The sequence below is a fragment of the Sturnus vulgaris genome, chromosome 9 (genome assembly GCF_052056855.1).
Source record: "Sturnus vulgaris isolate bStuVul1 chromosome 9, bStuVul1.hap1, whole genome shotgun sequence".
In the NCBI taxonomy this organism is placed as follows: domain Eukaryota; kingdom Metazoa; phylum Chordata; class Aves; order Passeriformes; family Sturnidae; genus Sturnus; species Sturnus vulgaris.
In genome coordinates, this window is record NC_142251.1 from 31231963 (window position 1) to 31245687 (window position 13725).

Consider the following 13725-nt stretch of genomic DNA (forward strand, 5'->3'; position numbering starts at 1 on the left):
CTCAACAATTAGAATTCCTTCAAACCTACTGGAGAACAACAACAAGAAAATTAATAAAAACTAGTATGTGAAACACAGCAGAAGAGAAAGGTAAAATAATGAATCCTACATGCCACATGCATAACTCTCTTCATTCAAGGCTATTTTCAAAATGAGAGAAAAAAAAGATCATCTTTTCCTTAGAGAGGAAAAGTGGAGTAACTGGATTGTGTTGCCTTGCCTACAGTTACCAGAAAAGTCAACAGCTGAGTTGAAAACTCCTGAAGCTGGCTAACTACACCTCTAAATGTTTTACTACTGTGTTATGATTCTGTCTTCAGTTAATAGAACCCGATATACAACAAAGAGATGGGAGCACATGGAGATGCATTGGAGAGCCTACGCTGGAGGTAACACATTCATTTTTTACTCAAACAAATCCAAATCAGAAATGTTGAAAATTACCTGAGGTCATTTCAACAGCCAGCAAACTGACTAACACAACCAACCTTTGGCTTTTATTCAATCCTTTGCTTGTTTTACCTGAACCTTGAAGATCTGTCTGCAGCCTTCCTCTCTGCAAATATATCACACTCGTCCTATTGAGAACCCATGGCTCATCACAGCTGCTTCGCCACGCCTGCTTCCAGAAGAACTGGCAACTACAAGCTGGGAGCCAAGAGATACAACACTTCACTTGGAAAAGGGCCTTCCATGAATCCTAGAATCCCAGAATGGTTTGGACTGGAAGCGACCTTAGAGATAGATAATTTTCTTCCCACATCCTGTCATGGGCAGGGACACTTTTCCACTAGCCCAAGTTGCTCCAAGTCCACTCCAGCCTGGCCCTGGACACTTCCTGCCATGGGGCTCCCACACAGCCTCTTTGAACAACATGTGCCAGGCCTCAGCACCCACACAAGGAAGAATTCCTTTCCAATATCCCATCTACCCCAACCCTCTGGCAGTTTGAAGCTATTCCCCCTTGTCCTGCGAGTCCAGACCCTTTTCCAAAGTCTCTCCCCAGCTATCTTGGAGCCTCAGCAGGCACTGCAAGGGGCTCGAAGGTCTCCCTGGAGCCTTCTGTTCTCCAGATTGGACACCCTCAGCTCTCCTAGTTTGTCCTAGAGTAGAGGAGCTGAAGCCTTCAAAGCAGCTTAGCAGCCTCCCGGACACTCCTAACGGTGAAACTCCACACATACCACTCGCCTTCCAGGCCCTACGGATGTCACTCCCGGGTCTCTCTCCGCACCCCAAGGGGCCCTCAGGCGATGCCGCTCGGACGCGCTCGAGCCGAGAGCCGCGCGTGCCGTAGTCAGACCAACGGATCGGGGGGGGGGGGGGCGGGGGGAGGAGCGGGGGGCCAGCCCAGACTCATCCACAATCCACACTGTCCTCGGCGGCTGCTGCGGGCTCACGGCGGCCCACACACCCGGAAGCAGAGCTCCGAACACAGAGGATCATAGCCCCACATTTGTGTTCGTCTCTGCACAAGGCAGGCCAGACTTGCCATGCCCGGACCTTTCAGTTCAGCACGAGAATGAGAATACACCTGCGCCATAGGGGAAGAAACCTCTAAAGACTCCCTCATACGTGGTCTCTCAACTTAATGCCTAGGCACTTGCCATTCCTGAGGCTACACTAATGCCTTTTTTGCCTTGCGGGTAAGAAATGCCATTGTTCTGGTGTGCAGGTAGAGGCGCAGAAATAGGAAAAAATGTATTTTGTCTGGATTTCAGCCGGTTTCTTTCTTACACTGCTTGCAAGACAGCCAAGATAACAGTGCTCTGTGCTATGTTCTGCCATCCCTGCTCCCCAGCTGCAGCTGAGCCAGTCTCCGGTGCCTCAGGGCTGCACCCAGGGTCCCGCGGTGCGAGGTCTGTGCTGCTGAGCAGGGCAGTCTGACATGGGGGCTCTGATGAGAAAGATCACCACACACTCTCCCGTCCTGTTCCCACATCAAGGATTCTGGGGGCCCCTCCACGTCCCCATGGAGGCAGCTGTGGTTGAGCCAGGAAACCCCCGGCATGCCCACAGGACAGCTTTCGTCATGGACACCACAGAGGCCATTCCCCGTCCCCGTTCCAGGCGTTTGCACCTGCCCACGTCTCTACCAGGAGCCGGTCGCCCTCTGGCTTTCCCCAGCAGCTCATGGCACGAGCATGGTCTCCCCCAAACCAGCAGCAGCGCCCTGCGCCGTGGAAGGGCGCAGGCACCCTGGGCTGCCATCCCAACGCCGGGCAGCACCTGTTCGCTAGCCTATGGCCACCACCAGTCCAGAGCAATGCCCGGGCCAGCCTGGACCCGGCCGGCGAGGCAGCACCGCCGCCAACGCATCCCGCTCGGCAGTGCTCGGCTTCACTCGGCCGGGCTCGGCTGCACTCGGTGTCACTTGGCTGCGTTCGGCCTCACTCGTTGTCATTCGGCGGAGGTCGGCGCCACTCGGACAGCAGCCCTGACCGGGGGTTTTCCGCTCGCCCACGTCCGGCATTGCCTGCCCGCCCCGCTGTTTGCAAGGTTTTTTTCTTTGGTGGAAAAGGGGCCGTTTTAATGACAGTATTTTGAAGTTCTGTAAGTGTGTAACTGGGAATCTCTGGAGCCTTTGTGGCGGTGTAGCCGAAGTGGCGGCTCTGCCCCAGGGGTGTTCTGGTCCAATGTTCCGCTGGTGTGTGGGACAGGGGAAGAAGCGGCCCCGGGGCAGCAAGCAGGGTTGTGGGAGGGAGCAGTAGTGGGGAAGGCTCAAAGCTGGCAAGGTCACCAAGGCACAGAGAGCAGTACACTTTGCTCGCATGGAGACGATGTGCCACAAGAGAGTGATCTAGAGGTGAAAAAAGGCTTTCCCGGAGGGTATTGCTGGAGCAATCAGCTCATCATGTCTGCTGGTCATACATAGAGGTCACAAGCAAGTGCTTTTGCGAATGGACAAAATCTTGACCAGGAACTCTGGAGCTTTTCCTTTCAGGGGACAGAGAATTGTGGAGGATGTGGGCTGCTCATATTCCAGAGTAGTGTTTCAAACCAGGTGCTTGCGTCCAAGATCGTCTCCCTGTCTCGCAATCTCCTTTGTACTCTGGCTATTAACTTTATCCAAGCACCCCTCAATAGCTCGCTTTACTAAAACAAAACGACCCAAGGCACTACATCTTGAAGAAGGTCTGTGTCAATCCTCCAGAGCCCCAAGGACTCCCATGGTGCAGTCCCAATATTTGCAGGGTCAAGCTCCTGGCATCCACCCAGTGTTTACTGTCCTCTGTAAATCAATTCTCTCCTCTTTTCTCTGCCCCACCACCTTTAATTATCTCCAGCTCCTCTGGTGGAAAAGGCACCACCACTATCCACTTCCCCCCTCCCCCTGGCAACAGCAGAGCCACGTGGAGCAAAGGGCAGATTCCAGAGACCTCTGGCAGAAGTGCTGCTTTCTGGGTATCTCCACTGGCTAGTTGATTACCTGTTGTCTCTTCTGAGTACCCTGCCGGAAGTCCCTTAATAGCTCCTATGCTTATTTCTCTTGGGAAATTCACCACCTCCAACAAGTGAGTAATTAAGCTCTCATGAGTGGACCTTTTCCCCTGCAAGTTAACAAACCTCTCTCCTCCCCGTTTCCAAACTCATGTCCCACCCCACATGCATACTTGGAATCTGTAAATATTCACTACTTTTTCTTGATACACTTGGTAGGCTTTTTTTTTCTTTCGAATTTCAATGCGTAAATTGCCTTTCATGTTGCACCCACAACTGAGAAGCATGTGTATCACAGAATGTGTTGTAGTCACTGCATTGATTGGCATAAATAGGAGAAGTGAGACAAAGTTAAAATACTCTCTTAAGACCTATGGCATGAAATTCAACAGTACGTTAGTTTGAGAGCTGATAGAAAGCTTTTCTGTATTTTATTCATGCCCTATTTGCGGTCCATGGCTACCCCCTCATGGTTTAGGAAGGGGGATTCAATTATTTCTCATGTAATATTTGCCTGGATTTTGTTAAGATTCTTTAATTCACTTTAATTAGTATTATAAATAAATATGTAGTCATTGGTTTTTGCTTTTATATTGGCGTTTGCAAATTGTTTTGATACAGAATAGTTTGTAATCACTTTTTACCTGCTTTTGACATAGTATAATTTGTCAGCCTTTTTACCCTAATCCCTGTGTAGATTATATATTTTAGTGTGATAAATATATTATTGTTTAGGCTCTCACAAAATATTATACTAGAGACTATGCATTGTGTATTATAACATGAACAGTTGCAGAAGTAGCTAATGCCTTTATTTGTGTAACTAACTGACGCTGGTGACAATAAGATAATTTTGTGCAACGGCCAATGTTGATTTAATGTACTAGTGGAGTATTTAATCTGTATGATAAGATAACATTGAAAAGAACTAGGTAAATAAACATGGAAAGGAAGAATGCAGGGAGGAATTTACCACTGACCCTTGGGCTATCAAGAACTGTCAAACCACAGAATGGGGGCCATGTGAGGAAATAAAAGATAGGAATTTCTTTTGCAGTATGGCATGTACTTTAAGAAGACAGGTCAAGGGTCGAACCAAGCAAAAGAATTCCCGCAACATGTAAACTCAAATGAATGTTTGAATATGTATAATCATCATGAATATGCATTTGACCAATGTAATGACAAAGTATATGAGAAAGTTTTAAGTTAACAGGTGTGCTTTTGGCCACTGCCACGCACCCAGCACTGTTAATTTGTCCCTTATTATCTCTTCTTAAACTATTACAAATTGTAAAGAGCCTGTTTTCTCACATTAGTAAATCCAAAAAATTTAGCCAGATTATAACTAGACTATTCAGAATTCCTGATACCTGGTATGCTGTTATTCCATGGGAATTTGGTGGGAATTTGGGAGGGTGTATGGGGGATTCTAAATTCCTGACACCCAGAATGTCGTTATTACATGGGAGTTTAGGAGGGGGAGGATTCAAGATTCCACATGCTTGGAAGGCTGTTATTCCATGGGAATTTGGAGTGGAACTGGAGGATGCAAAATAGCCAACACCCTGAATGCCGCTGCTCCAAGGATTTTGTGTGAAGTTAAGAGGGCATATGGAGGATTCAAAAATCCCGACACCCAGAATGCCGCTATTCTATGGAAATTTGAGAGGGATAGCTGGAGGATTCGAAATTCTAAACGCCTGGACTGCCCTTATTCCATGACTGTGGTGGGAATTGGGAAGGGGAAGTGGAGGATTCTAAATTCTCAACACCAAAAATGTCATGACTCTGTGGCAGTTTAGTGGGAATTTGGGAAAGGAATTGGACGATTCTAAATTCCCAATTCCCAGAATGTTGTAATTCAATGGTTTTGGTGGGAATCTGGGAGGAGAGCTGGAGGGTTCTAAATTCCCAATACCTTGAATGCTGTTATTCCATGGGAATTTGGAGGGAATTTGAGAAGGTGTGGGGGGGATTCTAAATACCCGACCCCAGAGTGCCATTATTCCATGGGAAATTGGGAGAACTGTAGGATTCTAAATTCCCAACACCCAGAATGCCATTATTCCATGAGAAATTGGGAGTAATACTGGAGGATTCTCAATTCCTGGCAATTGGAGTGCTGTTATTCCCTTGGACTTTGGGAGGGGAACTGGAGGATTCCCAAATCTCAATGCCCAGAAGGCGGTAATGCCAGGGAAAATTGGGAGGGGAAGTAGAAGATGCCAAATTCCCAATGCGTGGATTACTGTTCTTCCATGGGAATTTGGGAGGGCCTATGGAAGAATCAAAATTCCTGATGCCCCGAATGCCATTATTCCTTGGGAAACTGGGAGGGGAACTGGAGAATTCCAAATTCCCCACTACTGGAATGCTGTTGTTCCATAGGGATTTGGGTGCAGACCTCGAAGATTCCAAATTCCTGACGCCCAGAATTCTGTCATTCCCTGGGAATTTGGAAGGGAACTGGTGAATTCTAAATTCCCAATGCTGGGAATGCCATAATTCTATGGGAATTTGGGAGGGGAACTAGAGGTTTCCAAATTCCCCATGCCAGGAAGGATGTTATTCCATGGAAGTTTGGGAGGGCCTATGGGAGATTGGAAATTCCTGGCGCCTGGAATGCTGTTATTCCTTGGGAATTTGGTGGGATTTTGGCACAGCTTATGGGGGATTCTAAATTTCCGACACTCAGAATGCCATTTTTCCATGGGAATTTGGGAGGGGAACTAGAGGATTCAAAAGTCCTGACATCTAGAATGCTGTAATTCCATTGTTTTAGTTGGAATTTGGGAGGAGAGCAAGAAGATTCTAATTTCTCAGAGCCTGGAAGGCTGTTATTCCATGGTTTCCCAGGGTTGCCCACTAAATACAACTCTGGACCTTCAAATCCAACTTTTCACCTTCAAATACAACCTTTTACCACCAAATCCAACCCTTGGATTTCAACCTGGACTTTCAAATTCAACCTTTAACCACCTGGGATGGGATGGGATGGGATGGGATGGGATGGGATGGGATGGGATGGGATGGGGCCAAGATGGATGCAGGCACCAGCCCTGAGGCCCAGCTCTGCCACTCACCCTCCTGTGCTGTCTGGAATGGCATCACCTCTTCAGTTTCCTGTGCTGGGGCAGCTCCAGGGCTTTCTTCCTTCTCTGTCACCCAGGCCAGCTTGGCACTCTCAGGGGTCTCTGCTCCATGTAAGTGCCTGGATTGATGGCTACTGGCAGGAGAGGTGCCTCGGGAAAGCTCCAAGTCAGCAAGTCCTGCAGTCGTGCCTGGAGGGCATCTGCAAGAGACAAGCCTCAGGAAGGCTCCAGGAGAGCAGGTCCTTGTGAAACAGTTAATGAGAGACTGCACATGCCTAGAGGAGAAATGTGCAAAGGGCACGGCGATGAAGATGTCCCGCCTTCATCAAACGACCACCGAGGAAGATGCGGAGCCTTCCTCAGTGCCACCACCAGAATGCACTGCACCTGCGCTTCCCCTATGCTAATGAAAATAGTGAGTTTTAAGAAAAAATTTACAAAACCACAACTTTCCTAAGGAGAACTATGAATGTGCATTAAATGTAACCATGTATTGTAATTCCTGTGTGCCTGGGTGTACACTGTTAGGAGGAATGGTCCCTGTGCACCCGGCGTGCTGAATAAAGCAAACACCCACTTCTTGGACCTTGTCTCAAAAGCGTCTCTTGACCTGGTTTGGGGCCATTCTACTGGGAACGTGTCCCAGCTGGTGGCCATCCTAAACCCACGGGTGTGACACAGACAAGGAACGTCTGGTCCAGGGCACAAATGCTGCTCACCCGTGAACCTGAAGGCCGCCTCTCGCAGGGGCTCCTGTGGGCTCTGCACGTACGGCAGGGCCTGCCGCAGGTGCTCGGCCACTCGGCTCCTGTCGCCTGCCAGCTGGAGAGAGCGGCGGGAGGGAAGAGTCGGGTCGGGCGGGGCTGTGTCCCTTTGCCAGGCGCTCCCCACTTTGGCCGGCCCCGGCCTCCGCTGCCCGCACAGCCCTGAGACGCGGCCAGCAGCCGCTGGCGCCGGGCTCTGCAGGGGGCAGAGGGCCGGGTGCTGCCCGGGGAGCTGTGGTGCCGCCCCGCCCCGCTGGGCCGGGGCTCCGTCGGCACCCGGTTCGGGCCCACAGGAGCCTGGAGAACAGCCTGTGCGGCCCCTGCGTGCAGCACTGGGCAAGGCCACAGCTGCCAAGCATAAACAGTGAGCACCACGCTCAAGGGGCTTCTCCAAGCTGAGCCTGGCACTGCCAGGCCCTCCTTACCAGGCACTCGGCGAACTTCCAGAGTTTCTCCTCCTTCAGCAGCTTCTCGAGATTCCTTCTCTTCAGGAACTTGGCTGCGCAGAGCAGGGTTTCCCGAGAGGCCTGGAGAGCAGCAGCACCGCAGCTCAGGGCACAGGAGCCACGTCCCTGTGCCAAGCCTGGAGGAGGCTGCAGCCCGGGAGGTGCCAGGGCAGGAGGCAGCCCCTCCCAGGGGGACACCAGCAACCCCTCCCAGGGGAACATCAGCAGCCCACGAGTCCTCAGCTCTGCCACATGTGGATTCTTATCATGGCAGTGGAAGAAGAGGGGGAGCAGGCTCTGCTGCACATGTGTCTTCAGGGCCTTTTTTTCTTTCTTAAGTAAAAGAGTCACCAATGTTTGGAAGATTAATATGGACACCTGCTGCACCTCGCTATTCTCCTGTATGAAAGGAAGAAAAAAAGACTTCAGCATCGTCTGCTCAGGGCTCATCTGGAGGCTGGCCTGCAAATCCACAGGGCACCACCAAGTGTCCGAGTCACACCCAGTGGCTGTAGCTGGGGGCACAGAACCTTACATGGTCAAAGAGTGGCAGGAGCACCTCAGCCAGCTGCATGGTGATAGGGCTGAGTATCAGCATGGTGTTTTCCAAGACTATAAAGCTGAGTGGCATGACTGTCATCCTCACTATCTGCCATTTGTGTCCCGCAGCAGCTCCAGAAGACTTTTGGTCAGGCTGCACATTTTTCTGGCCTGTGCAGAACACAAGTCTGTGAAACGCCACCTTGCTGCGTCAGGCCGCAGAAGCCAAAGGCCTGTCCTGAAGCACAGGGGCAGCTGAACAGGGAGGCAGGAGAGCTGGGAGTAGCTGCCCCAGCACCCGAAGCCCAAGGGGCTGCTTTTCCCAGCACAGCTTCAGCAGCTGCCCTGTTCTTACCATGGAGGGATCGTCAATGAGCTGCAGAAGGGCCCTGAGTGCCAGGCAATGCCTCTCCCTGCACGTGCTCCTCAGTTGCCGTGACAAGATTTGTAGGACACATTTCCCGCTGCATTCACTCAAGTCCTGGTACTTCAGGATCTGAAAGACACAGGGCAGTGACAGGGGACCCGGCCAGCAGGAGCCCGGAACTGCCCAGACAGCAGCATGGGGCATGGGCACCATCCCAGGCAACTGTGGCGATGAGAGGACAAAGAACTGGGAGGGAGCTCAGCGAGTCAGCGCTGGCCATCAGGCTCACCACCACAAGGAATGCCAGGGCAGGCAGATCCCAGGATGGCACTTGTGTGCTGAGAAGCCGGAGCAGGTAGTGAAAGATCGGAGAACGCAAGGGTAGGGAGACATGGGACATCTCCCTGGCAGGAGTAAAAGTAACCAAGACTGTGAGCCAGAGGGACAAACCTCTCCCTGGACTGACTCCCAGAGGTCTGGTTTTTGCCCACCATCCTGCAAGGGGGCCTGGGCCATTTGAGAGGCAGCTCCTTGTGGGCACCCTCCTCTCCCAGCCTTTTCCCGTCTGCTTGGCCATCCGTCGGTAACAAGGCCCTCTGACCCAAGACGATGGGACTGTGTGGGGCACCCTGCGTACAGAGCACATATGCCATGGGCAGAGGGGAGAGGGGGATCTCACCTGGCCAGCAGACCCATGCCACAGTAGTGGATGTCAGCACACAGCAGCATGTTCCAGCCACGGTTGTGCTCCACTGCTGTTGCTACATCCTTATACTGCATTTGGCAGAGCAGGAACTTCAGTGTCCGCACTGCAAACCTGTGTGCAGAGCAAAGCTCAGGCCATGCTGGGAGCACTGGCTCCTTCCCTGGGGACATGGCAGGGACAAAAGGACTGGCCTGGAGAACCTTTTGGGGTTGCTGGCAAGGCCGTGTTTTTCCTGGCATCCCTTCCAGAAGTTATCAACCTCCTCTGGTGTATCCAGAGTGCTGAAGAACACTTGGAAGAGCAGGTGGACAAATAGGCGGGGAAAATACATCGTCACTATATGTGGGAGACAGGGTACGTGGAGGATCTTCCGCGTCACCAGAGTTGCCTGCAAAGGACAAAGCACCCCAAGATAGCGCTCAGTGCCGAGGTGTCGGTGCAGCAGGGCCCGAGCGTGGCAGGGAGAGGCCAGGGGAGATGCAAGGGGAGCACCAGGCCTGGTGCCCCTGAAGCTGTCCCTAGGCCGGGATTCAGCCCAGCACCTGAGACAGGGAGATGCAGAGGGGAAAGGAGGGTGGAGAGATGCTTGAGAGGTGGCCTTGGGGTGAGCAAAGGCCACTTCCAGAAACTCACAGCCAGGGCAATAACACCCATTCTGTCCCCATCAGATGTGCATATGCTGTGCTCTGGCCAGTTCCGCATCACATCCAGGAGTCTCAGCTGCACCAGCTTTGCAGTTGTGCTCGAGCACAAGATTGTCTTCCACATGGTCATGGCAGATCTGTGGGGCCAGAGCAGGGCAGTCTCAGACACAGAACCGTGGCTTGGGCAGCAGTGGGGAGCTGAGCTGGCTGCCAGCTCTGCCTCTGCCCACTGCCCCTCACTGGCAGCACCCAGGCAGCCCAGCCCTTTGGGGACAGGCCCCTGAGGGGCAGGGAGGGAGCATGACAGCAGGCTCAGGGGCTGACATGCCAGAGCTGGGAAAGGGAGCAGCCAGAGTGCCTGGAACTCTCTGTTGCTCAGACACCTGGAACAATCTGTACAGGGTGCTGGGCTGGTGAGCCCTGACCCCTCTGGGCAGGCGGGCCCCATACCTGTCACACGATGGGGCCACACGCAGGAGAGTCATCGCCACATCAGTGGGCTGTGCCTCGGTGAGATCCAGCAGGGTTCTGTCCAGCCTGTGCTCAGCAAACTGATTTGCCATGAGCCACTGGTGGATGTACCTTATCATGGCAGGCACCTGAAGGAGGCACGAGGAGACATGGAAAGCTGCCAGAGGGAGTAATGTCCCCCGCTTCTCCAGAGAAGTGCTTTCCTTCTCACCACACTGGAATGGCCTCAAAGGCTTACAGGGAGCAGGAGGCCCTAGTGGCTTGAGAGGCCAAGGAATTCCTGGGAGGATCAAACCCTGGCTACAGGCTGCTTACTTGCTTTGGACTTGGCAAACCCTCTTCTACAAGCATATCCAGCAGGGCAGCACTGGCCTTGGTTTTGAAGATGTGTGGGTATGCTCTGACCTCAGTGCCTACGGTCTATTCCTCCCGAATTCTCTTGAGGAATTCGCAAACCAGATATAGGAGAAGGGCAGGAAGACAGGGATGTTCCATGGAGTTGGGCAGAGCAGTGACAGCAGGCCCAGCCCAGGTGGGGATGGCTGCAGGTACCTGCGCTGTTCTGCAGAAGCAGCCACCAGTGGGTTCCTGCTCTTGTGTCGGCTCCATGGCTGCACCTGGCAAAGAGCGAGCGCAGCCAGAGCTGAGGGGCTGCGGGAGAGGCCGGAGAACACAGCCCAGCCCTGCATTCCCCAGGCAGGGACAGCCCTGGGATGCCCCAGGGGATGGAGCACGGCCACTGCAGGGTGTCTGCTCAGCCCCTCTTCTGTCCTGTCCCTGGCCATGTCCACAGTGGGTGAGGTGGGATGGGGCCAAGGTGGCAGCAGCCATCAGCCCTGTGGCCCAGCTCTGCCACTCACCCTCTTGTGCTGGCTGGAATGGCACCACCTCTTCAGTCTCTTTTGCTGAGGCAGCTCCAGGGCTTTCTTCCGCCTCCTTCTTCACCCTGGACAGCTTGGGCACTCTTGGGGGTCTCTGCTCCATGTCAGAGACTGGATTGATGGCTACTGACAGGAGAGATGCCTCAGAAAACTCTGAGTCAGCAAGTCCTGCAGTCATGCCTGGAAGGCACCTGCAAGACTGATGTCCTGGGAAGACTATAGGACAGCAGGTCCTGCTCTCTGGTCTCAAACATTCATACCACAATGATGAGAGACTCCTCGTCAAGGATTGTGGTCAGCAAATCCCTCAATGTGGTCTCGAGGGCAGCTGCGGCGGGGATGGGCGATGCTTCGAAGAAGCTGTGGGGCACCAAGTCCCACAGTCTGCCCTCAAGGGCACCTGCAGAATAGCAGACTCAGGAAGGCCACAGATCACCAGGCCCTACGGTCTGCCCTCGAGGTGACTGGCAGGAATAAAGCTTCGGAAAAGCTCTGGGTCAGGCACAAAGGAGTGCACTGTGCGGGGGCTCCTCACAGCACTGCTCTGGCCCGTCCTGTCCCGTCGCGTGCTCCGAGCACTCTGGCGTGGCTGTGTCACCACCAGCTCCTGTGTCACCACATGTTACAAGGGGTCCTTGGATACCCTGTTCTGTTCCGTTCCACGGTAACCATGCTGCACTGTGTCACAAAGGTCTGTGAAGGGATGAGGGGCTGTGGAGGCCCTGATGGGACAAGGGGAAGGCACGAGGGGTGCACATGAGGGAGTGGGTGCCAGGAGACTACAAGGTGACAGGAGGCACCTGAGGGACTGTGGTCGGGAGCCCTGAGGAACTGGGTGTTCAGAGGCCATAAGCTGCCCCCAGGCAGCCGCCTTGTTCCTGACACCGGGCTGCTCTGGCACTTCCCCAAAGCCTCTCCCAGCCCTGCAGCTGAAGCCCTAGAGGCCGGGACAGCCCCCTCAGCAGGAGGATGGTGACATCCCCAAAGTGCCCAAGCTGGGCTGGCTGGGGACAAGGAGCACAAGGCTCCTCTGCTGGGGCACATGATGAGGTAGTGGGGAGTCAGATGAACTGAGATTTTACCCCCAAAATGTTCCCCATTCCTGCCTCGATGAGCCCAGAACTGCACATTGACAATGAGTGGACTTCCTGTGTTTGGAGTTGGCAGGAAATTCCTCAAATGTGGTGGTGGATTTAGCTGGAGGAGTTGAATCATGGTAGGAAAAAAGCTGGAATTGGAGCAGATTTATCTGAGGGGGATGAGAATGCCAGGATGTGCCAGCTTTGGAGCATTTGAGGTTCCAAGGAATAAACCATAAAATTCTCTTTTCCAGGAGATACCAACCCTCTTGCATCATTCCTGGGATTTGGATCACCAGAATCACTGGAATGCTGAGGACTGCAACCCTGGGAAATCAACCTGGACTTTAATTAACCCAATTTCCTGATGGAAAATGATCCAGGAATTCAGGTTTTTTGGGGGGTGCCATAGCTGCTCCAGGCCTGAGGAATTCTGTAATCCATCCATCCTGGATTGAGGAACGGATGTTCCTGGGATGAGCCAGGATTAACAAACCTCTCCCTCAGTATGTGATCAAGGATTTTCCAAGTTTTTTCCAGCCCAGGTGAGCCATGTGCAGCATTCCAAAGGGACTGCTTACAACCGGGAAGTATTTTATACACTGTGGGAATAAAACCTAACTCAGAAATGCTCCTGGAATGGCAAAATCCCAGTTTTAGCAGCTTTCTCCACTTCCACATTGCCAGAATTCATGGATCATCTAGATAGTGAATGCTCATCCCGGATATTAGGCCCATTTGTCTAGGAACACTCCAATGACGGTGCTGATGTACCTTGTGCTGATTCCGTCTTCCAAGGGGTTTTTTTGGGATATTTTGTTGTGATTTCATGGGGCTGGGTATGGGCAAGAGAGGCAGGACACAATGTGGATTTTGAAAAATCTTGGATACCACAGGGAATATGGAGATTGCAGTGGAAACAAGCACAAAGGAACTGAAAAAAAAAAAAAAAAAGATAATTTTTAAGAAGAAAAAATAAGGGGAAAATAAAATAAAATTGCAAACAAATCCTTTCGAAATTAATAACTTGGAGGTGGAATAGAAGAAATTTCAATACAACTGGGCACCAGGGCTTGGGAGGGCCCACATTTTTGGTTTTATTTGGGAATTTTGGGGGGTTTTAAATTTTTTTTTTTTTTCCCCAAGAAAATCCCACTTTTCCTTTCTGATGGGACTGGAAGTTGCCTCCGGTTCATAGAGTGCAGCTTTTGCCCATCCTCCTTCTGGAATATGTTTTTAAACTTCTGTAAAATGGTGAAAATGATGATGGACTGTGGCCTTTTTTCATTCTCAT